Source organism: Pleurodeles waltl, chromosome 5 (assembly GCF_031143425.1).
Source record: "Pleurodeles waltl isolate 20211129_DDA chromosome 5, aPleWal1.hap1.20221129, whole genome shotgun sequence".
Lineage (NCBI taxonomy): Eukaryota > Metazoa > Chordata > Amphibia > Caudata > Salamandridae > Pleurodeles > Pleurodeles waltl.
The window spans coordinates 489,000,363-489,023,160 of record NC_090444.1 but is presented as its reverse complement, the minus strand read 5'-3'; positions in this window follow the sequence as shown (position 1 = coordinate 489,023,160).

Below are 22,798 nucleotides of genomic sequence, written 5' to 3'. Positions count from 1 at the left end.
GCTCTTCAGCTCATCTCCAGGCAGAGATTCCTCTTGGTTTCCAGAAGTGTTCTAAAGTCTGTGGTTTTAGATGCCCTTCTTATACCCATTTTCCCCTTTGAAGTCGGCCTACTTCAAAGCAAAGTCTCTCTTGATTGTGAAATCCTGTCTTGCCCAGGCCAGGCCCCAGACACTCACCAGGGGGTTGGAGACGGTATTGTGTGAGGGCAGGCACAGACCTTTGAGGTGTGGGTGACCACTCCTCCCCTCCCTCCTAGCACAGATGGCTCATCAGGAAATGTAGACTATGCCGCAGCACCCCAGCTCCATTTGTGTCACTGTCTAGTGTGAGGTGCAACCAGCCCAAATGTCAAACTGACCCAGACAAGGAATCCACAAACAGGCAGAGTCACAGAAATGGTGTAAGCAAGAAAATGCTCACTTTCTAAAGGTGGCATTTTCAAACACACAATCTTAAAATCGACTTTACTAAAAGATGTATTTTCAGGATATATAAAACACATCACTATAGTCCTACCTTAACCATACACTGCACCCTGCCCTTGGGGCTACCTTGGGCCTACCTTAGGGGTGCCTTACATGTAAGAAAAGGGAAGGTTTAGGCCTGGAAAGCGGGTACTCTTGTCAAGTCGAATTTACAGTTAAAACTGCACACACAGACACTGCAGTGGCAGGTCTAAGACATGATTACAGAGCTACTTATGTGGGTGGCACAACCAGTGCTGCAGGCCCACTAGTAGCATTTGATTAACAGGTCCTGGTCACCTCTAGAGCACTTTACTAGGGACTTACTAGTAAATTAAATATGCCAGTCATGGATTAGCCAATTACATACACATTTTATAAAGGAACACATGCACTTTAGCACTGCTTAGCAGTGGCAAAGTGCCCAGAGTAACAAAAACAGCAGAAACAGAGTACAGCACACATCAACAACCTGGGAAACAGAGCCAAAAAGTTAAGGGTGACCACGCCAAGGATGAAAAGTTTAACAATATCACACTACAGTCTTAAGTGAAATAAGTTACAAATCCTCTAAATTGACCTAGAACAAAAGTATTTTTGAATTTTCAAATTTGGACTAATTTTTAATCACTTCAATTTTGATTAGATTTTTTGAAATTGTTCTGATCAATTGGTTTCCAAGGTTTTTTTTTTTTTTTTTTTTTAGTGACACAAAACTTAAGGGAGTCCATGGAGCTTAATCTGGCTAGCCCACCCACACTTACTGGAGATGAGCATAGGGTGTTGCGCAGAAAGAGGGGATTGCTTGCTGCTAACAACCTTAGGAAAGACGACTGTGATGATGAAGTCCCTTGAAGCCTGGTTAGTGCAGATGGAGGCAGAGAAAGCTTCAGAGATAGGAAGGAAGAGGGAAGATGTCCACTCCAACCTCAAGGAGGATGAGGATAATTGCCAAACTGTAATTGTGACAGCTAGGGCCCCATCCAGAACTAGTGGGAGGGGAGGGTCTTTGACATCTGACCAAGAGGAAGCAGAACTGGACCTCATGAAAAGGGAACTTGAGGCTGAGGTAGCCCTCATAGCTTCAACCAAGCAAAAATAAACATAACTCTGCTTTCCACAAACAGGAACTGTTAAATAGCTCCCTCTTGCAGAAAGTGGAGTTTTAATTTCTTTCCCTGCACCCAAATATGCGTGCAGAGAAAGAGATGAAAACATTGCTCTAGCAAGCAAGGAGCTGCTATTTAAAGAATGTTAGAAAATGGGTCATTAGTAGTGTGGCTTGCACAAGTAGTGGGTCTGCATTTGTCCTCCACTGAGAACCAAACACCCTATAAAAGCACTTGAGTCTCACAGGTTAGCAAAGCAGAGAAGTCCAAAGCTTACTCAAATAAATTTGTGTGAGTTAGTTACCACCATTCACAAGTACTCAACAATAACACCCAATAAATGATTGTCCAGTTGATGTTTTTTCTGCTGAAAAAGAGGAAAATGTACATTTATTACACATACTACTCAATACTATGCAAAAACTTACAAATGTGAATAGAAAAACTTCTGGGTGACATCATGCAATCATTCTTCCCACAGGGAACCAAACCACATGTCAAAAACCATCATGTGTATTAACATACAATATCTGAGTATGACTTGGAGTAAGAGCACTTAATACTGGCAAAAAAGCATATCTACTTTGATCATGAGTGACTGTTAGTCTCATTATTCAAATAAAGCATTTGCAAAAATATGTTATTGGTATATTTGACTGATTTGCACTAACAAGACTACTATTAACATGCAGTTCACAAATTCACCACAGCCCCTAAAAGGCATCAGCTTCATAATTACATCATGAAATTCTGGACTTTCACCCCTAGGAGGTGTTGACAGTGTTTTATCTCATTCACACAGAAGAACTCAGCACAAACGACTGCACATTTTATACACTCCCCAAAATACATCAATCTCGTAAAAAGAATCAATTTTGTAAAAACACAAGGGTGCAAGTATAGCTTTCATCCCTAGAGAGTGTTTCTCCCCATGAAAATTCACATGGCTACTTTTCAAGCCACAAGACTGTAGCACTATTCCTGTCCCCTAGAGAACAAAGCATTCCCAGCTACAGAGCAAAAGCTCCAACCTGGGGAATGCATGTAATTATACCAAAATCCTTGAGGGGCTGTCATTGAGTAGTCCCTGGAAACTGAGGATAGGGGCATTTGAATTACTTTTGTGGGTGTGTGCTCCTCCTGCAGCCCTCCAGCACTTTATTATCACTTTGCTGGTGACTCCATCCTCCTGGGCTCACCACAAACCACAGACAAGCCATTTGAGAGAAAACATAAGCCAGGCCCTGTAATGCATTATGGGGTGCTCCTCCTGGAGTGCAATGCATATCAGATGAGTGGCCCTCCCACTGCTTTGGGGAGAGCTGCTGTGGTGGTTTCTTTTTCGGTTCTGTTATCATTTAGTTGGACGACAGCCTGGGGAGCCCACCCTGGCTGTCCTCTCCAGCTTCTTCTGCAGCAAGCTCAATTGCAGCCCAGTCCAGTAGGGTCACAAAAGGGCTGGGTTCTGATCCTGAGCTGAGTCAGAGAAATATGACATTCTTGAATGACCCATAAGCTGTACAGATATGCTTTTGTACTCCACAGCATAATCCTGTTCTTACAGGTTACAGTGTACATTGTTGTGACTCTTGAGTCTTTGTCCCATAGGGAACTGCAGTTGTAACCTAGAGCAGCCTTTCCCTTAGGAATATAATAGAGTGTCCCTACAGTCAAGACCGTAAAGCACACTGAACCTCTCTACCTATGTTCAAGCACATTATAAGGCATATTCCAGTTCACCACCTACTCTGGCTAGTCCCTTTGTTTTGTAGCCATTTTAGTTATAGCTCTTCACCGTCATTTTAGACGACTGATGGAGCAGATATGCTAATTTGAGAATTTCTAATGACTAATGTGTGTTTATTCATGAAGAAAATCTCATAGAGAAACTAATATTAGAAAATGACTAATGTAAGCAAAATGTGCCCACAGGAGTGGTCACCATATTTATTAACAGGATGTTAAAATATGAGAAAAATATATGTAAACTGTATTAATATATCATAATTGGACGTATAACCTATGTTTTGTGTTAATCGAATTCTTAATTTAGCTGAATCAAAGGCCTGGTTTCACTGGGCCTTGCCTCCTTATAACGCGAAGACTCGACGAGGCCTGCGAGGACTAGTAACAGGAGCAAAAGGACCTTGAACTGTGCAGAGTTCAGATGGCTCTACTAGAACATTCTTTAAAATGTACCAGTGGAGAGGAGATGATGAAGAGAATTTGATACAGTTATGTTTAGTGTAGGCTAAATGTACTTTCCCAGGACTTGAACAATGGAAGCACTGACCAAAGACCTGTATGCAACAATTTTGTTACGTGAAGAGCCGGATGATCTACTCATCACCAGGAGGACCAATCAAATTAATGGAACTTGAATCCTAAATAGACATGTAGATGCGGTAAATAAAAACTATAGGTTAGAGTCATAACTTCTGATAAGGTTGACCAATAAGCAATTAGTGGGACGGACTGAGAGACCCTAATAAAAAGTCATGACAAGGGGAGCAAAATCAGGGAGCGGAGAGGGAAAAGTCGATGACGTCAGGAGACGCTGTCCGAAGTGCTGATAATTGGGCTTGCTTTCTGTGAGCCTGATACTTTGCTGACTTCTGATGTCCTGTGGACGAACACTGACTTGTTTCTGATCCATCCTGGATAGGTAACTGTAATAAAGCAACTGATTAAATTGTGCCTTTTCTTCTAGGTACCAACTGCGCTGTTTTACAGAGAACTTTCACTTAGATACATTTTTTCAAATTAATGTTTGTCTAAATTGTTTTCACATGAAGACCCACATGCTGATGCTAATCTTGGTTAGGTAGGCAGACAGGGGGAAGACGTTGACGGTGACAATTTGACTGACTAATTTGCATTGCTGAATTACTCCATTACTGTTGAGAATTGCTGACTTATAATTTGCTTTGATTGCTTGTGATTCTTTGGTGAATAATGTTTTTCATGTTAATTAATAAAGCTTTGATTAATAAAAGGCGAATAAAGATTTTGATTAGAATTGTAATCAATAGGGAATAAAAACTATTAACCTTTTCCAGTGAGTGATGGTTATTTTTGTCAATTAGGGTACTCATTCTTGGTTATGCGAATATTGACAATGATTCATTATATGTTGATTAATAGATTAGTAATCTCTCCATGACTAGGATACCCCATGCGATTCAAAAGGTTCATCGACCTATATGCGTCCCCTTGTGAGTTTACTTACTAAGGACCAGGCGCGCTATCATGGCCACGACTGTATGCTGATTGCTGAACGCTTCACTACACCTGCTTATGTAGGCTACAGGCCTATTGCTCAGGTATGAGGGATGATGTCTTCCCAGGGAAACCTGAAGGGCAGAATAAGAGCTTAGCATGCTGTGCTTTAACATAGCCTAGGTAGGAATTATTTTAATGATTCTAGTGACAAAAAGGTAGTATTATTTTTATGCTTTACTCTACTTGTCACAATTTTAATCCAGTCATTCTTCATCTTCCTAGTTATTGCAATACATGCTTTATTATCTAAGATTCAATTGCTTCATTAAAACCTTATTGAATAAGTACTGCCTCTGATTGTCCTTGTATATGTGAGACTAATGTAATAGAGAGAAACAGATGCAATCTGAGTGACCACAATTTCCCTGAGGAATCAATTGTGTCATGTGCTCGGCTGCCCAATCATCCCTGCTCTTGGGTGGAGATGAAGCACTGCTAGTTAGCTGGAGCAAAACCCGTATTACCTGTGTTACCTGTAGTGGGTTTACATTCAGTCTCCCACAACGCAAATGATTCTGCCGCACTAATCCAGTAGTCTCATTAGAATAATGAGAGCCTATGCAACACCTTCTCCATCAGGTCACCTGTGCGTAAGTAGTAGGCTTCGCATGACAGGAATCCTGTCCAGCACCAACCTTATCTTAAAAGATGGGCATTGGTGATAAACACATGCAATCCATTTTACCATTTGTGTGTTATGGGTGAGTCACAGATTATGAGGCTCCCTCACAGTAAAAGGTTAAAAAACAGGTAATATAAAAGCTAAAGAAAATCTGGGCAGATCAGATGAATAGATCCGCCTTCTTACAAAGCAGCTTCTTGCTTACGGGAGCAAAGCTGGCTCCTTCAGGACATAGGGAGCCAGCTAGCATCACAGGGGCCTTCAGGCTCTCCCCCATCATCCTCTCTTGGCAGAAAGCATCTTGCTTGTGTGCCACTTTGAAGTCATTCTATGGAGAGACTATTTCAATAACAATAGTCTTTCCATAGAGTGACTTCAAAATGGCACGCCATCAAGATGTTTGGTTCAATTGTAATAGTTACATTATGATGCACAGCAGAATGGACTCGCCTCTGGCCTACTGGTAAAGCTCTTGGATTCACAATCAGGCTGAAGATTCACATCCTGGTGTCTCAAGGTTGTGTCCCTGTTTATTTACTAGTGTTTTGACTGTTAAACATTCCAAGAGAAGGAACATTGATGTCTTTTTTCCATCACTATCTTTGGGCTGAATGTCATATCTATGTCTAGAAACTTCATAGTAAAGAGTCACCTGTGGCCTAGTGGTTACGTTCTCAGGCATTGAGGGTTACAGCCTAGTTGTGTCAATAGTCATATTCCTGCATTAGATACTTTTCAAATTCAAATATTGAAGGAATTTACCAAAATGCAATCACACTCTTTTTACTTGACAATTAAATTTTTATTTTCAATTTGTCCTATAATAACTCATTCTTACAATATCATTCATGAAAGTCTAGAAAAAATCCCTCTCTTTCTTACATCCCATAATGAGGTGGAAGCAATATTGGTATTGCAATTGTGGTGATGTTTATTTACTCGCATTTTGAATGTTAAACATTTCTTGTGATGGAACATGAAACCCTTGTGCCCTAAGGTAAACATAACTCGTGCCCTCGCTATGCACTGCTAATTAACCCATATATTTCAACACTCATGAAATCTCCGATAACATCATTGATAATGTCAATGCAACATTTGAAGAAAAATGATTGATAAGAAAACTGTTCATGGCAGGGGCGCAACTTTAAGTTACCTTAGAGCACGAGTTACAGTTACACGAGATAACTTTAACAATAACAGGTGAATTTATATGGTTTTGTATGTTTGAAATGTGAGCCTAACTATACCAACCCTGTAAGCGTTGTTTTTTTAAAAAATGAATATAGTTTTAAATGTAGATATAAATTTGTGTGTGTGTGTGTATTTGTGTGTGTGTGTGTGTGTGTGTGTGTATATATATATATGTATATATATATATATATATATATATATATATATATATTTATATATATATATGCTCAGCCAGACCCAAACTGCCATGTTACAGCCTCCAAACTCTGGATTTAAATAGGTAGTTATAGTTAATTTCCATTGACCAAGAGTTTTTAATTTTGCCTATTACTTTGGCGTCGCTTGATGAAGCTTCACAAAATGTTTAAAAGTTATACTATGGTCAGTTCAGCTATGGTCTTGAAAGTTTCCGGTTGATCCATCAAATAGGGGTTGAGAAAAAGGGGGGTTCCCAAAACACATTTTCCCCATATATTTTCACCTAGAGTCTTTAGACATGATTACAGCACAGTCGGCTGAACGGGATTACTCCAAATTTGGCAGGAAACTAGATCCTGTTTCATATATTATGCTTTTTGTGCTTGGTTCCATTCAGTAGTTTTGGAGTAGTTTAAGGTCAAATTTTTTAGCTATTTATCCCCTTCGCTGCCAGGCCTTTTCCCTCTCAGGTGGCAGACTTGTTTGGCTATTTGGGGTAGTTCACACTTAGGCCCTCATAACTTTTTGTCCACATAAGCTACCCATGCCAAATTTGAGTCCTTTTTTCCACCATTCTAGGGATTCTAGAGCTATCCAGAGTTTGTGTGTTCCCCTGAAGGAGACCAAGAAATTAGCCAAAATACAGCAACAATTTCATTTTTTTTCTTCACAAAACTGGGAAAAGGGGCTTTAGAAGAAGACTTCTGTTTTTTATTCCCTGGAAATTGCATCAACAAAGGGTTTGCAGCGCTAAAATCACCAGAGTAAGAAAACCACATTTTTCAACACAATTTTGGCATTTTACTGTACATATCCTATTTTTACTATTTTTTGTAGTTTTCAGCCTCCTTCCAGTTAGTGACAGAAACAGGTGTAAAACCAATGCTGGATCCCAGAAAGCTAAACATTTCTGGAAAGGAACCAACATTCAGAATTTAAAAAGGGGTCATTTGTGTGACCCTACGAGGCTTTTCTGCAGAAAATAGGAGCTGAAATACAAAAACATTGAACTTGAGGAAAAAAAACTGGCATTTCTCTGCACGTTTTATTATGTAACTTTTTCCTGCCATGTCAGATTTTCAAAAACACTATACCTTTACATCTGCTGCACTCTTCATCAAGAACTCTAGGTACCCAGAGCCAAAAAATTAGGTGCACCTTGTAATGTGTTTTCATTGTATCCAGGGTATTCAGCAATTTATTTGGTAAAATATAAAGAGTCAAAAATAGGTATCAAGGATCCTTTTATATTTCCAAAATGGGCACTAGATAACGCGTGGGAAGCAGTGGTTATTTGCAAATCTCTGAATTCCAGGGTCCCCATACTAGCATCTGAATTACAGGGCATTTTTCAAACAAACGTCATTTTTACTCACTGTCTTACATTTGGAAGAAAAATGTGAGAAAGACAAGGGGCAATAACATTTGTTCTTCTATTCTGTGTCCCCCCAGGTCTCAAGATGAAAATGGTACCTCACTTGTGTGAGTAGACCTGGTGCGTGCAACAGGAACTGCCCCAATACACAATGTGGACACATCACATCTTCCTAAAGAAAATTCACCTGTTTTTTGCAAAGTGCCTAGCTGTGGATTTTGGCCTTTAGCTCAGCCGGCGCCTAGGAAAACCTCCCAAACCTGGACATTTCCAAAAACTAGACACCTAGGTAAATTCAGTATAGGGTCAATTGTGGGGCTATAACCAGGTTGTTTTAGGGTCAAGAATATCCCAGTGGAGAAGAGAGTTGACTAACTGGGGTAGTTGTGAGGGAAATGTTCTTTATCAGGAGGCCAAGAGAGGACCTCCAGAAGTGGCTCAGGGCTGGGAAATGGTGATAGAAGCCTTTGGAGCCGAAATCCAGTCAGAACCGACCCCCTGACCAAATTATTGATTAATAGGCAATAGAGACATAATTAAGTTCTGACTGCTAGCGGTTCCCTTATGATTACAGATTCGGGGGGGATAGACATGATGGGTGAGTTGCATACTGTCATACACAATGAGAGGAAGGCCACACCTAACCATGGCACATCCAGTTCCACAGACGCTTTTACAGCACATCATTGGGCTCACCTGGGGGGGAGGGCTGTAGGGGCGGGTGACGGGGGGATGTTAGGGGAATAATTGTGACATCAGGTTTTTTAGGAAGTAGGATTCTAAGGATCTGGTAGAAATTAGGCATTAGATAACAAGATTGTTATATGTTGTACTGTATGGTATTATGACTATCTGCCAAATGATTGAATGAATCTACAATAAAATATGTTTAAACAAAAAATCAGGTTGTTTTACCCAGAATCCTTTTCAAACCTCAAAATCTGTCAAAACAAAAACTTTTGCTGCACATTTTGGTGATGGAGAGCTCTGGAATCTCTGAGGAGCCACACATTTCCTTCCACCCAGCATTCCCTCAAGTCTCCCAATTAAAATGGTACATCACTTGTGTGGGTAGGCTTAGTGCCTGTGAAAAGGAAACACCCCAAAACATAATGTGAACACATCACATTTTCCTAAAGAAAAGTGATTTGTTTTTTGCAAAGTGCCAAGCTGTGGATTTTGGTCTCTAGCTCAGCCGGTACCTAGGAAAACCTACCAAATCCACAGATATATAAAAACTAGACACCTAGAGGAATTCAGAATGCGGTAACTTGTTGGGCTCTCACCAAGTACTGTTACCTAAAGTCCTTTGCAAACCTCAATATTTAGCAACAAAACCCTTTCCTGCACATTTCGGTGATGGAAATTTCTGGAATCTAAGAGGAGCCACAAATTTTCATCCACCCAGCATTCCCCTTAGTCTCCCGATAAAAAAGGGTACTTCACTTATGTGGTTAGGTATAGTGCCTGTGACAGGAAATGCCCCAAAACACAAAGTGGACACATCACATTTTCGAAACGAAGAGTTTTTACAAAGAGCCTAGTTGTGGATTTTAGCCTCTAGCTCAGCCGGCACCTAGGAAAACCTACCAAACCCAGACATTTATAAAAATGAGACACCTAGCGGAATTCAGAATGGGGTGCTTTGTGGGTCTCACACTAGGTTCTGTTACCCAGAATTTCGGTGAAGGAAAGTTCTGGAATCTAAGAGGAGCCACAAATTTCCTTCCACCAAGCATTTCCCAAAGTCTCCTGATAAAAATGGTACCTCACTTGAGTGAGTAGACCTCTTGCCTGTGACAGGAACTGCCCCAAAACACAATATGGACACATCACATTTTCCTAAAGAAAACTGACCTGTTTTTTGCAAAGGTCCTATTTCTGGATATTGGCCTCTAGTTCAGCCGGCACCTAGTAAAACCTACCAAACCCAGACATTTATAAAAATGAGACATATAGGGGAATTCAGAGTATGGTGGCTTGTGGGGCTCTCTGCGGGTTCTGTTACCCAGAAGCCTTTGCAAACTGCAAAATTTCACAAAAAATACTTTTTTTGCTTATTTTGGCGATGGAAAGTCCTGAAATCTAATAGAAACCACAAATTGCCTTCCACCCAGAGTTCCCCCAGGTCTCCCGATGAAAATGGGACCTCAGTTGAGGGTAGACCTCGTGCATGCAACAGGAACTGCCCCCAAAACACAACGTGGACACATCACATTTTCTTAAAGAATACTGACCTGTTTTTGCAAAGTGCCTAGCTGTGGATTTAGGCCTCTAGCTGAGACCACACCTAGGAAAACCTACCAAACCTGGAAATTGCTAAAAACTAGACACCTAGAGGAATTCAGAATAGGGTGACTTGTGGGTCTCTCACCAGGTTCTGTTACCAGAATCCTTTGTAAACCTCACAATTTGGCAAAAACAAATCTTTTTTGTGCACATTTCGGTGATGGAAAGTTCTGGAATCTAAGAGGAGCCACAAATTTCCTTCCACCCAACATTCCCCCAAGTCTCCTTATAAAAGAGGATCCTCACTTGTGTGGGTTGAACTAGTGCCCCCGACAGGAGCTGCCTCAAAACACAATGTGGACAGATCACATTTTCCTGAAGAAAACTGACCTGTTTTTACAAAAGGGCCTAGCTGTCAATTTTGGCCTCTAGGTCAGCCGGAACCTAGGAAAACCTACCAAACCCAGACATTTATAAAAAAAGAGACCCCTAGGGGAATTCAGAGTGGGGTGCCTTGTGGGGCTCTCACCAGTTTCTGTTTCCTGAATCCTTTGCAAACCTCAACATTTTCCCCAAAAACATTTTCAGCACATTTCGTTGTTCTGAAATCTAATAGGAGCCACAATTTTCCTTCCTCCCAGAGTTCCCCCAAGTCTCCTGATGAAAATGGCACCTCACTTGTGTGGGTAGACCACGTGCCCATGACAGGAACCTCCCCAAAGCACAATGTGAACATTTTCCTAAAGAAAACAGACCTATTTTTTGCAAAGTGCCTAGCTGTGGATTTTGGCCTCCAGCTGAGTTGGCACCAAGGAAAATCAACCAAACCTGGACATTTCAAAAAACTAGATTTGTAGGAGAATTCAGATTAGGGTGACTTGTGGGGCTCTAACTAGGCTATTTTACCCAGAATCCTTTATAAATCTAAAAATTAGGCAAAAATATACTTTTTCTACACATTTCGGTGATGGAAAGTTCTGGAATCTAAGAGGAGCCACACATTTGTTTCCACCAAGCATTTCCCCAAAGCTCCTAATAAAAATGGTACCTCAAGTGTGTGGGTAGACCTAGTGCCCGTGACAGGAACTGCCCCAAAACACAATATGGACATATCACATTTTCCTAAAGAAAATTGTCCTGTTTTTAGCAAAGTTTCTAGCTGTAGATATTGGCCTGTAGCTCAGCCGGCACCTAGGGAAACCTACCAAACCCAGACATTTATAAAAATGAGACACATAGAGGATTTCAGAATAGGGTGGCTTGTGGGGCTCTCAGCAGGTTCTGTTACCCAGAAGCCTTTGCAAATCTCAAAATTAAACAAAAAATACATTCTCTGCATTTTCGGTGATGGAAAGTCCAGGAATCTAATAGGAGGCACAAATGGCTTTTCACCCAGCATTCCCCCAGGTCTCCCGATGAAAATGGCACCTCACTTGTGTGGGTAGACCTAGTGCCATGACAGGAACTGCCCCCAAAATTAATGTGGACACATCACATTTTCCTAAAGAAAACTGACCTGTTTTTTGCAAAGTTCCTAGCTGTGGATATTGGCCTCTAGCTCAGCCGGCACCTAGAAAAACCTACCAAACCCAGACATTTATAAAAACGTGACACATAGGGGAATTCAGGATAGGGTGGCTTGTGGGTCTCTCAGCAGGTTCTGTTACCCAGAATCCTTTGCAAACATCAACATTTGGCACCAAATCCTTTTTCTGCATATTTCGGTGATGGAAAGTTCTGGAATCTAAGAGGATCCACAAATTTCTTTCCACCAAGCCTTTCCCCAGGTCTCCTGATAAAAATGGTACCTCACTTGTGTGGGTAGACCTAGTGCCCATGACAGGAACTGGCCCAAAACACAATGTGGACACATCACATTTTCCTAAAGGAAACTAGACCTGTTTTTTGCAAAGTGCCTAGCTGTGGGTTTTGGCCTGTAGGTCAGCCGGCACCTAGGAAAACCTAGAAAACCCTGACATTCATAAAAATGAGACACTTAGGGGAATTCAGAATGGGGTGCCTTGTGGGGCTCTCACCAGTTTCTGTTACATAGAACCCTTTGCAAACCTCAAAATTTCATTAAAAACCTTTTTCTGCAAATTTCAGTGATGGAAATTTCTCGAATCTAAGAGGAGACACAAATTTCCTTTTATCCAGCGTTCCCTCAAGTCTCCTGATAAAAAAGGTGCCTCACTTGTGTGGGTAGTCCTAGTGCCCGTTACAGGAAATACCCCAAAACACAATGTGGACACATCACATTTTTCTAAAGAAAAGTCACTTGTTTTTGCAAAGTTTCTAGCTGTGGATTTTGGCCTCTAGCTGAGCCGGCACCTAGGAAAACCTACCAAACCTAGACATTTCTAAAAGCTAGACTCCTAGGGAAATTCAGAATGGGATTACTTCTGGGGCTCTCATCAGTCTCTGTTACCCAGAATTCTTTGCAACCCTGAATATTTTGCAAAAGAAACCCTTTTTTGGCACATTTCGGCAATGGAAAGTTCTGTAATCTAAGATGAGCCACAAATGTCCTTCCACCCAGTGTTTCCCGAGGTCCCCTGATAAAAATGGTCCATCACTTGTGTGGGTAGACCTTGTGCCCGCAACAGTAACTGCTCAAAAACACTAAGGGGGTCATTCCGACCCTGGCGGTCATGGACCGCCAGGGCTGGGGACGGAGGAAGCACCGCCAACAGGCTGGCGGTGCTTCAGGGGCAATTCTGACCGCGGCGGTAAAGCCGCGGTCAGAAAAGGGAAACCGGCGGTTTCCCGCTGGTTTTCCCCTGCCCCAGGGAATCCTCCACGGCGGCGCTGCAATGGGGATTCCGACCCCCTTCCCGCCAGCCTGTTCCTGGCGGTTTACACCACCAGGAAGAGGCTGGCGGTAACGGGTGTCGTGGGGCCCCCCAACAGGGCCCCATTAAGATTTTTAGTGTCTGCAAAGCAGACACTGAAAATCGCGACGGGTGCCAATGCACCCGTCGCACACCAGCAACTCCGCCGGCTCCATTCGGAGCCGGCTTCATCGTTGCTGGGGCTTTCCCGCTGGTCGGGCGGGCAGCATTTTTGTCGGTCGCCCGCCTGCCCAGCGGGAAAGTCAAAATGACCGCTGCGGTCATTTGGCGGTCTCCGCCCGGCGGGCAGCGCCCGCCGCCCGCCGGGGTCGGAATGACCCCCTAAGTGGACACATCACATTTTCCTAAAGAAAACTGACCTATTTTTTGCAAAATGCCTAGCTGTGGAATTTAGATTCTAGCTCAGCCGGCACCCAGGAAAACCTACCAAACCTGGACATTTCTAAAATCTAGAAACTGAGGGGAATTAGGAATGCAGTGACTTGTGGGGTTCTCACCAAGTTATGTTACACAGATTTCTTTGCAAACCTCACAATGTGGCACAAAAAAACCTTTTTCTGTACATTTTGGTGAATTAAAGTTCTGGAATCTAAGAGGAGACACAAATTTCCTTCCACCCAGCCTTCTCCCGGACTCCTAATAAAAATGGTACTTCACTTCTGTGGGTAGACCTCGTGCCCACAATAGGAAATGCCCCAAAACACAATATGGACACATCACATTTTCCAAAAGAAAAGTGACTTGTTTTTTCCCAAGTGCCTAGTTGTGGATTTTAGCCTCTAGCTCAGCCGGCACCTAGGAAAACCTACCAAACCTGGACAATTCTCAAAACTAGACACCTAGTGGAATTCAGAATGGGGGGACATATGGGGCTCTCACGAGGATCTGTTACCCAGAATTCTTTGCAAACCTCAAATTTATTTTAAAAAAAAACAACTTTTTCTGCAAATTTGGTGATGGAAAGTTCTGGAATCTAAAAGGAGCCACACGTTTCCTTCCACCCAGCGCTCCCCCAGGTCTCCAGATAAAAATGGCACCTCATTTGTGTGGGTTGACCTCGTGCCCACAACAGGAACTGCCCCAAAACACAATATAGACACATCACATTTTCCAAAAGAAAACTGACCTGTTTTTTGCAAAGTGCCTAGCTGTGGATTTTGGCCTCTAGCTCAGCTGGCACCTAGGAAAACCTACCAAACCTGGACATTTCTAAAATGTAGACACTTATGGGAATTCAGAATGCAGTGACTTGTGGGGTTCTCACCTGTTTATATTACACCGAATTCTTTGCAAACCTCAAAATATGGCAAAAAAAGGTTTTCTGCACATTTCGGTGATGGAAAGTTCTGGAAACTAAGAGGAGCCTCAAATTTCTTTCTAACCAATGTTTCCCCAGGTCTCCCAAAAAAATGGCTCCTCACTTGTGTGGGTAGGCCTAGTGACCTCAACAGGAAATGCTCCAAAACTCAAAGTGGACACATCAGATTTTCCTAAAGAAAAGTGAGTTGCTCTTTGCAAAGTGCCTAGTTTTGGATTTTGGCCTCTAGCTCAGCCGGCACCTAGGAAAACCTACCAAACCTGGACAGTTCTAAAAACTAGACAACTAAATGAATTCAGAATGGGGTGACTGGTGGGGCTCTCACCCGGCTCTGTTAGCCAGAATCTTTTGAAAACCTCAAAGTTTGGCAAAAAAAAAACATTTTTCTGCACATTTCGGTGATGGAAAGTTCTAAAATCTAAGACGATTCCCCCAGGCCTCTTGATACCAATGGTACCTCACTTGTGTGGGTAGACCTTGTGCCCGCAACAGGAAATGCTCCAAAACACAAAGTGGACACATCACATTTTCCTAGATAAAAGTGCTTTGTTTTTTGCAAAGCGCCTAGTTTGTACATTTTGGCCTCTAGCTCAGCCGACACCTGGGAAAACCTACCAAACATGGACATTTCTAAAAACATGACACTGAGGGGAATTCAGAATGGGGTGACTTGAGTATCTCTCACCAGGCTCTGTTACCCAGAATACTTTGCAAACATCACATTTTGCAAAATATAAAGCTTTAGCTGTTCATTTTGGTGATGGAAAGTTCTGGAACCTAAAAGAGCCACACATTTCCTTCTACCCAACGTTCCCCCTGGTCTTGTGATAAAGGTGGTACCTCACTTATCTTGGTAGACCTCAGGCCCGCGACAGGTACTGCCCCAAAACACAATGTGGACACATCACATTTTCCTAAAGAAAACTGACCTGTTTTTTGCAAAGTGGCTGGATGTGGATTTTGGACTCTAGCTTATCCGGCACCTAGGAAAATCTACCAAACTTGGAAATTTCTAAAAACTAGACACTGAGGAGAATTCAGAATGGGGTGACTTGTGGGACTCTCACTAGGCTCTATTACTCAGAAGTATTTGCAAACTTCAAAGTTTTGCCCAAAAAAACATTTTTCTGCACATTTCAGTGATGGAAGTTCTGGAATCTAAGAGGTGCCACAAATTTCCTTCCACCTAGCATTCCCCTGAGTCTCCTGATAAAAATGGTACCTCACTTGTGTGGGTGGGCCTATTGCCCGCAACAGGAAATGCCCCAAAACTCAACGTGGACACATCACATTTTCCTAATGAAAACTGACCTGTTTTTTACAATGTGCCTAGTTGTGAATTTTGACCTCTAGCTCAGCTGGCGCCTAGGAAAACCTACCATAACTGGACATTTCCAAAACCTAGACACCAAGGGGAATTCAGAATAGAGTGACTTGTAGGGCTCTAACCATGCTCTGTTACCTAGAATCCTTTGCAAACCTCAAATTTGTCCAAAAAAAAAAAGCTTTTTCTGAAAATTTCGGCGATGGAAAGTTCTGGAATCTAACGGCAGCCACAAATTTCCTTCCACTCAGCATTCCCCCATGTCTCCGGATAAAAATGGCACCTCACTTGTGTGGGTAGACCATGTGCCCGCAACAGGAAATGCCCCAAAACTTAACAAGGACACATCACATTTTCCTAATGAATACTGACCTTTTTTTTGCAAAGTGCCTAGCTGTGGATTTTGGCCCCTAGCTCAGCCGGCCCCAAGGAAAACCTACCAAACCTGGACATTTCTAACAACCAGACACCTAAGGGAATTCAGAATGGGGTGACTTCTGGAGCTCTAACCAGGTTATATTGCACAGAATTCTTTGCAAACCTCAAAACTTGGCAAAAAAAAATCTGCACATTTCGGTGATGGAAAGTTCTGGAATCTAAGAGGAGCAACTAATTTCCTTCCACTCAGCATTCCCCCAGGCCTCCTGATAAAAATTATACCTCTCTTGTGTGGGTAGACCTCGTGCCCGCAACATTAAATGCCCAATAAACACAAAGTGGACACATCACATTTTCCTAAAGAAAAGTGATTTGTTTTTTGCAAAGCGCCTAGTTGTACATTTTGGCCTCTAGCTCAGGAAGCACCTAGGAACATCTACCAAACTTGGACAGTTCTAAAAACTAGACTACTAAGGGAATTTAGAATAGGGTGATTTGTGGGGCTCTCACCAGAACTGTTACCCAGAATCCTTTATAATCCTCAAATTTGGCAACAAAAACACCTTTTACGTTTATTTCAGTGATGGAAAGTTCTGAGATCTAAGAGGAGCCACAAATTGCCTTCCACCCTGCATTCCCCAAGGCCTACTGATAACAACTGTACCTCACTTCTGTGGGTAGACCTTATGCCCGCAACAGGAACTGCCCCAAAACACAACGCGAACACATCACATTTTACTAAAGAAAACTGACCTGTTATTTGCAAGGTGCCTAGCGGAGGATTTTGGCCTCTAGCTCCTCCGGCACCTAGGAAAACCTACCAAACCTGGACATTTCTAAAATCTAGACACACGGGGGAATTCAGAATGCAGTGACTTGAAGGGCTCTCACCAGGTTATGTTACACAGAATTATTTGCAAACCTCAAAATTTGGCAAAAAAATACTTTTTCTGCAAATTTCGGTGATGGAAAGTTCTGGAATCTAAGAGGAGCCACACATTTCCTTCCACCTAGCGTTCCCCAAGGCATCCTGATAAAAATAGTACCTCACTTGTGTGGGTAGACCTCATGCCCGCAACATGAACTGCACCAAAACACAATGTGGACACATCACATTTTCTTAAAGAAAACTGACCTGTTTTTTGCTCAGTGCCTAGCTGTGGATTTTGGCCTCTAGCTCAGCCGGCACCTACGAAAACCTACCAAACCTGGACATTTCTAAAAACTATACACCTAGGGGAATTCAGAATGTGGTGACTTGTGGGAATCCCACCAGGTTATGTTAACCAGAATCCTTTATAAACCTCAGAATTTGACAAAAAAAATACTTTTTCCACACATTTTGATGGTGAAAAGTTCAGGAATCTAAGAGTAGCCACAAATTTCCTTCCACCCAACGTTCCCCCAGGTCTCCTGCAAAAATTGGTCCCTCACTTGTGTGGGTAGACCTCATGCTCGCAACAGGAACTGCACCAAAAGACAAAGTGGACACATAACATTATCCGGAAGAAAACTGACCTGTTTTTTGCAAAGTGCCTATTTGTGGATATTGGCCTCTAGTTCAGCCAGCACCTAGGAAAACCTACCATAACTGGACATTTCTAAAATCTTGACACCTAGGTGAATTCAGAAGATGGTGATTTGTGGGGCTCTCAATAGGTTCTGTTACTCAGAATTCTTTACAAACCTCAAATTTGGCAAAACAATTACTTTTTCTGCACATTTCGGTGATGGAAAGTTCTGGAATCTAAGAGGAGCCTCAAATGTCCTTCCAAACAACGTTCCCCCATGTCTCCCAATACAAATGGTGCCTCACTTGTGTGGGTAGGCCTAGTGCCTGCAGAAGGAAATGCCCCAAAACTCAAAGTGGACACATCAGATTTTCCTAAAAAAAAAGTGAGTTGCTCTTTGCAAAGTGCCTAGTTTTGGATTTTGGCCTCTAGCTCAGCCGGCACCTAGGAAAACCTACCAAACCTGGACAGGTCTAAAAACTAGACAACTAGGGGAATTCAGCATGGGGTGACTTGTGGGGCTCTCGCCCTGCTCTGTTAGCCAGAAATGTTTGAAAACCTCAACATTTGGCAAAAAAAACCTTTTTCTGCACATTTCGGTGATGGAAAGTTCTGGAATCTAAGAGGACCCACAAATTTCCTTCAAACCAGCGTTTCCCCAGGTCTCCTGATAAAAATGGTCCCTCACTTCTGTGGGAGACCTCGTGACCACAAGAGGAACTGCCCCAAAACACAATATGGACATATCAGATTTTCCTAAAGAAAACTGACCTGTTTTTTTAAAGTGCATAGCTGTGGATTTTGGCCGCTAGCTCAGCCGGCACCTAGGAAAAGCTACCAAATCTGGACATTTCTAAAATCTAGACACCTAGGGGGATTCAAAATGAGGTCACCTATGGGGCTCTCACCAGGTTATGTCACACAGAATTCTTTTTAACCCTCAAAATTTGGCAAAAAAAACAGTTTTTTTAAATTTCGGTGCTGGAAAGTTCTGGAATCTAAGAGAAGCCACAAATTTCCTTCCACCCAGCAATCCCCCAGGTCTCCTGATAAAATTGGTACCTCAGTTGTGTGGGTAGACCTTGTGCCCACAACAGGAAATACCCCAAAACACAAAGTGGACTCATCACATTTTCCAAAAGAAAAGTGACTTGTTTTTTGCAAAGTGCCTAGTTGTGGATTTTAGCCTCTAGCTCAGCCAGCCCTAGGAAAACCTACCAAACCTGGACATTTCTAATATCTAGCCACGTAGGGGAATTCAGAAGGCGGTGACATGTGGGGTTCTCACTCGGTTATGTTACACAGAATTCTTTGCAAACCTCAAAACGTGGCAAAAATCACTTTTTCTGCACATTTCGGTGATGGAAAGTTCAGGAATCTAAGAGGATCCACACATTTCCAACCACTCAGCGTTCCCCCAGGCCTCCTTATAAAAATGGTACCTTACTTGTGTGGGTACAGCTCTTGCCTGCAACAGGAAGTTCTCCAAAACACAATGTGGCACATCACATTTTCCTAAAGAAAACTGATCTGTTTTTTGCAAAGTGCCTAGTTTTGGATTTTGGCCTCTAGCTTAGCCGGCACCAAGGAAACTCTACCATAACTGGACATTTCTAAAAACTAGACACCTAGGGAAATTCAGAATTGTGTGATATGTGGGGCTCTCACCAGGTTCTGTTACCCAGAATCCTTTACAAACCTCAAATTTGGCAAAAAAACACTTTTTCTGCACATTTCGGTGATGGAGCGTTCTGGAATCTAAGAGGAGCCACAAATTTCTTTCCGCCCTGCATTCCCCTAGGTCGCTTCATAAAAATGGTACCTCACTTGTGTGGCTAGACCTCGTGTCTGCAACAGGAAGTGCCCCAAAACACAATGTGGACACATCACATGTTCCTGAAGAAAACTGACCAGTATTTTGCAAAAGTGCCTAGATGTGTATTTTGGCCTATAGCTCAGCCAGCACCTAGGAAAACCTACCAAACCTGGACATTTCTAAAAATTAGACATGTAGGGGAATTCAGAATGGGGTGACTTGTGGGGCTCTCACCAGGTTCTGTTTTCCAGAATCCTTTACAAACTCCAAAAGTTGCAAAAAAAGATACTTTTTCCACACATTTCAGTGATAGAAAATTCTGTAATCTAGGAGGAGCCACAAATTTACTTCAACACAGCGTTCCCCCAAGTCTCTCTATAAAAATTGTACCTCATTTGTGTGGATCGGCGTAGTACCCATGACAGGAAAATCCCCCAAAATACAACGTGGACGCATCACATTTTCCTAAAGAAAACTGACTTTTTTCTTGCAAAGTGCCTAGCTGTGGATTTTAGCCTCTAGCTCAGCCAGCACTGAGGAAAACCTACCAATCCCAGTCATTTCTAAAAACTAGACACATAGGGAAATTCAAAATAGGGTGACTTGTGGGGTTCTAACCAGGTTGTTTTATCCAGAATCCTTTACAAACCTCAAAATTTGGCCAAAAAAACACACTTTTTATGATCATTTCGGTGATGGAAAGTTCTGGAATCACAGAGAAGCCACACATTTCTTTCCACCCTGTTTTCTCCCAAATCTCCTGATAAAAATGGTGCCTCACTTGTGTGGGTAGTCCTAGTGCCCGTGACAGGTAATACCCCAAAACACAACGTGAACACATCTCATTTTCCCAAGGAAAACTGACAATTTTTTTGCAAAGTGCCTAGCTGTGGATTTTGTCCTCTAACTCAGCCGGCACATAGGAAAACCTACCAAACCTGGACATTTCTAACAACTAGACACGTAGGGGAATTCATAATGGGGTGACTTGTGGGGCTCTCATCAGGTTCTGTTACCCCGAATCCAGTGCAAACCTCAAGATCTTCCCAAAAAAAACCTTTTTCTGCACATTTCGTTGATGGAATGCCCTGGAACCTAAAGAGCCACACATTTCTTTCCACCCAGTGTTCCCCCACATCTCCAGATAAAAATGGTTCCTCACTTGTGCGGTTAGGCCTAGTGCCCGCGACAGGAAATGCCCCAAAACACAATGAGGACACATCAAAATGATCTAATACAAAACAATGAGTTTTTGCAGTGGGGGCACCTCCTTTTTTTGTCCCAGGTGCAGTGGTCATCTAGGGAAACCTACCAAACCCTGACATTTCTGAAAACTATATACCCGGAGGAGTACAGGGAGGTGTGGCTTGTGTGTATCCACCTACATTTTCGACCCAGACTCCTCTGCAAACCTCAAATATAGGTAAAAAAAAATTATTTTCCACACTTTTCTTTGTAGGATCTCTGTGCCGGTACAAATTTCCTACCACCCAATGTTCCCCTTGGTCTGCCGATAAAAATGGTACCTCACTTGTGTGGATCGCCCAGGTGCCTGCAACAGAAAAAGGCCAAAAATGTTTCAGATTGAAGGGATAGCACAGGGAGTTGATAAGCACAATATTTTTTTATACATTTTTAGGCTGACTTTGTTTTGGGGACCCACCCAAGTGAGGTATCTTTTTATTTGGAACACTGAGGGTTCTCTGGGTGGAAATTTGTGCCTGCGTTGTGATCCTACAAAGAAAAGTGAGGAAAATATGCTTTTTTAAGTACATTTTGGGGTTTGCAGAGGAGCTCTGGTAAGAAAATGTTGGGGTATTCACGCAAGCCACACTTCCCCGGACTCCTCCAGGTGTCTATATTTAAAAGATATCTGGGTTTCGTAGGTTTTCTCTAGATGACTGCCGCACCGGGGACCAAAATCGCAGCTGCTCCCCCTCCCCCGGAAAAAGATGTAGTTTTGTAATAGATCATTTTGATGTATTCACATCCTTCTGTGATGTTCCAAACACTACAATTGTGGAAAGAAACACACTTAGGTTATGTTAAAAAGACCCCTCACCCATCAACCAAGTTGGTGGCATGCTTCATCATTAGGGTCCCACCCGAAACAACTAGCATGTCACCGGTGTGCCGCGATGCCTGATTACAGCGGAGTAGGTTTTGTCATTTTTACCACACATACTGGTTGGATTTGGCACTAGGGTGAGCAATGGTTCATGTTAGAAATGGGGTTTCTGGTTGGCTAGGGTATGCACCTCAGCCAGGCAGAACCTACCCACTCTAATCAGGGCAAGGGAGTTACACGTCCAAGATAACCTCTGCTCACCCCCTTGGTAGCTTGGCACGAGCAGTCAGGCCTATACCAGAGGCAATGTGTAAAGCGTTTGCACAACGCACACAACACACGTGACGCAAAATGTACACCACAAAGTAAACACAACACTGAGCTCTGTAAAAATAAACTGTATTGCACAAAACATAATTAGACCAACATTACACGTAAGTAATACCCTGCTACCTTAGCAGTTGTCAGAAAGTTACACAAGTTACTTATACTCTGCAAGAATACACAGTTGTCACATTAGAACACGTAAGTACTCAGGATTCTACAACATAAGCAGTAGTCAGGAATTACAGTGAGAATTCTATGCACTTGTCATGAATACATCATACATGACCATTGATCATCAAAGGAACATTATTACATCTGGCAAGTCATGAAAAACATATATCCATAATGCCCGTAGCAAGAACACTGGGAAATCATATGTACGCTAAAAGAGTACCTGTTTTTGAGAAAAAGGCACTCCTAGTGCCTGGAAAGAGGAGTATGGGGGGGCCTCCGGTGCTCCTGTGCGATCACAGGGGACACGCAGTGGTCCTGGGGAGAGGGGTGGTCGGCACCCTCTCCTCTTGATAAACGGGCCCCTTCGGGGGCTCGCGATCGTGGTGGGGACCTGGCTTGGCCTCCTCACACCCTGTCCTCGGGGTGGGGGCCAGGCGATGCCCAACAGGCGGATATGGAGGCAAGAGGAAGGGGCCTCCCGTGAGGTCTCCCCTCCCCGTTCTACACCAAGTGCTGCCCAGTTTGAAGAAAGGTGCGCCCTGCTCCTGAGGCAGAG